Source organism: Carlito syrichta, unplaced genomic scaffold (genome assembly GCF_000164805.1).
Source record: "Carlito syrichta isolate Samal-C Ts95f unplaced genomic scaffold, Tarsius_syrichta-2.0.1 Scaffold315072, whole genome shotgun sequence".
In the NCBI taxonomy this organism is placed as follows: Eukaryota; Metazoa; Chordata; class Mammalia; order Primates; family Tarsiidae; genus Carlito; species Carlito syrichta.
The window spans coordinates 220,432-223,782 of record NW_007259168.1 but is presented as its reverse complement, the minus strand read 5'-3'; positions in this window follow the sequence as shown (position 1 = coordinate 223,782).

The following is a 3,351-nucleotide window of genomic DNA, read 5'->3' as shown; positions in this document are numbered from 1 at the left end:
GGTAGCTTAATGGGTATTGCAATGAATCTGTAGATTGCCTTTGGTAGGATGGACATCTTGACAATGTTGATTCTTCCTATCCATGAGCATGGAATATTTTTCCATTTGTTTGTGTCTTCTTGGATTTCTTTAAGCAGTGTTTTTTAATTTTCATTGTAAAGTCTTTTTCACCTCTCTGGTTAGGAAGATGCTGAGGTATTTTATTTTTTGGTGTCTATTGTGAATGGGCTTATACTTTTTATTTGTATCTCTGCCTGCTTGTTGTTGGTGTAAAGAAATGCAACTCTCCTTTACACATCTATTTTGTACCCTGAGAGCTTTCCAAAGTCCTTTATCAGTGCAAGCAGGTTTTTGACAGATTCTCTTGGATTTTCAAGGTATAGGATCATATTATCAGCAAAGAGGGATAACTAGACTTTCTCTTTTCCTATTTCGATACCCCTGATTTCCTTCTCTTGTCTAATTGCCTGAGCTAGGACTTCCAACACAATATTGAACAAGAGGAGTGAGAGTGGGTAGACTTGTCTTGTTCTAGTTTTCAGGGGAAATGATTTTAGTTTTTGTCCATTTAGCAATATATTAGCTGTGGGTTTGCTGTAGAAGGCACTTGCTATTTTGAGGTATGTTCCTTCTATACTTAGGGAATTGAGGGTTTTATCAGGAAGGGATGCACGATTTTACCAAAAGTTTTTTCTGCATCTAATGAGATAATCATGTGGTTCTTGTTTTTACTTCTGTTGATGTATTTAATGACATTTATGGTCTCATGAATGTTGAACCAGCCCTGCATCCTAGGGATGAAGCCTGCTTGGTAAAGGTGGATGATTTTTGCGATATGTTTCTGGATGTGATTTGCTAGAATCTAGCTGAGAATTTTGCATCTATGTTAATAAGGAATATTGGCCTACAGTTCTCTTTCTTTATTGGATCTTTACCAGATTTCTGTGCCAGTGTAAGGTTAGCTATGTAAAATGATTTGGGGAGAATTCCATCTTTCTCAATTGCCTGGAATACTTTCAATAGGATTGGTATCAGCTACTCCTTGTACGTTTTGCAGAATTCTGATGGAAAGCCATCTGGTTCAAGGCTTTTTTTTTTTTTGTAGGTAATTTTCATATGACAGAGTAAATTTCTTGGGTTGTTATTGGTCTATTTAGTGTCTCAATTTCTTCTTATTTTGGCCTGGAGAGGTTGTATGATGTCAAAAAATCCCCCATTTCATCTAGGTTATCAAATTTATTTCCATATAGGTGTACATAGTAACCTCTGATAATCTTTTGTATTTCTTTGGCGTCAGTTGTGATTTGATCTTTTGTATTTCTGATTGTGTTTATTTGGACTTTTTCTTTGTCATTCTGGCTAGGGGCCCATCAATCTTGTTAATTCTTTTAAAGAACCAGCTTTTTGTTTTGTTCATGTTTTCTATGCTATTTTTTTATCCTCTATGTCCCATATTCCGGTTCATATTTTTGTGATTTTGACTCTTCTGTTAAAGTTGGAGTTTTGTTGGTCTTCTCTTTCTTGCTCCCTTAGGTGATTTCTTAGGCTCTCTACTTGTGGTCTTTCAATTTTCTTGATGTGTGCTCACAGAGATATAAGTTCCCCTTTTAAAACTGATTTCATGGCATCCCAGAAGTTTTGGTAAGATGTTTCTTCATTTTCATTTGTTTCCAGGAATCTTTCAATTTCTTGTTTGATTTCAGTGTTGACTCAGTCATTGTTCAGCATCATGCTGTTTGGTGCTCCTATCTTTGTGGGCTTTGGGGAAATTTTGTTGGTTTTGATATTTATTTTTATTCCAGCATGGTCTGAGAATATGCATGGCAATATTGCAACCTTATGGAATTTGTTTATGATTGAATTATGGCCAAGGATGTGATTAATCTTGGAGTGCATTCCATGTGGTGATGAGTAGAATGTAAATTCTGTGATTGTTGGGTGGAATAATCTATAGGTATCCACTAAGTACATTTGATCAAGTGACAAGTTCAGGTTCTGGATCTCCTTGTTGATTTTTTGCCTCGATGACCTATCTAGGGCTGTCAGTGAGGTATTTAAGACCCCTGCTATAATGTTAGAGTCAATATCTTTTTTAAGTTTATTTAATAGTTGTTTTATAAATGCTGGTGCTCCTATGTTGGGTGCATATATGTTTAGGGTGGATATTTCTTGTTGATGGATTGAAACTTTTATCACTATGTAGTGTCCTTTCGCATCTTTTAAAATTTTTGATAGCTTAAAAGTTATTTTGTCTGATATTAAGATTGCAACTCCTGCCTTCTTTTGTGATCCATTTGCCTGGAAACTCATTTTCCATCCTTTAACTTTGAGTCCTTGTGCGTCCCTTGAAGTGAGATGAGTCTCTTGGATGCAGCAAATAATAAGGTCATGGTTTCTTATCCAGTCCACCATTCTGTGTCTTTTCAGTGGTGCATTGAGTCCATTCATATTTAGGTTAATTATTGAAATGTGGGGATTTGTCCCTGCTATGAGGTTCTTATAGACTTGTTGTTCCTATTTATTTGTTGTCTTTCCTTTGGTTTTGGGGATGATTCATGTGTGTTTTCCATCTTTTCCCTGTACTCTTGTGAAGAACATTGTCATTCTTTTCTCTTTTCTTCTGTGTTTAATACTCATGTGTTTCTTGTAGATGTGGTCTGGAGGCAGCATAAGATTTTAGGGATTGGATGTCTGGGAAAGATTCTAATTCTCTCTCACTGATGAAGCTTAACTTGGCTGGGTAGGTTATTGGTTGAAATTGTTTATCTTTGAGAACTTTGAAGATTGGGCTCCAAACTCTCCTAGCCTGAAGTGCTTCTGTAGATAAATCTACTGCCATTCTAATTGGTCTTCCCTGGTGGGTAGTCTGACCTTTTTCTCTTGCCACCTTTAGTATTTTTTTCTTTTATACCTACATTTTTTGGGGTGAATTATTATGTGTCTGGGAGTTGGTCTTCTCATTTGTTGTCTTGCAGGGGTTCTCTGAATCTCTTGTGTTTGAATTTTTGCATCACTGAGGGGTGACGAAAGTTTTCTTAAATAATTTTGTGGAACGTTTGCTCCAGGGTGGTCTCTGCCTCCCTTTCTGCCTCAGGAAGTCCAATTACTCTTAGGTTTGGCTTCTTGAAGTAATCATTCTTCTCTTGAATGTTTTGTTATGTCTTTTTATGGTTCTTTTCTATGTTTTTGACAGCTTGGGTTAATTCTGTATTTTGGTCTTCAAGCTCTGAGATTCTTTCTTTAGCTTGACTAATTTTACTTTCCATGCTTATTAGTTTATTATTTATTTCAATCACAGTATTCTTTACTGCTGTTATCTCAGTTATCAGCTCCTTCCTATTTTCCTCTTGT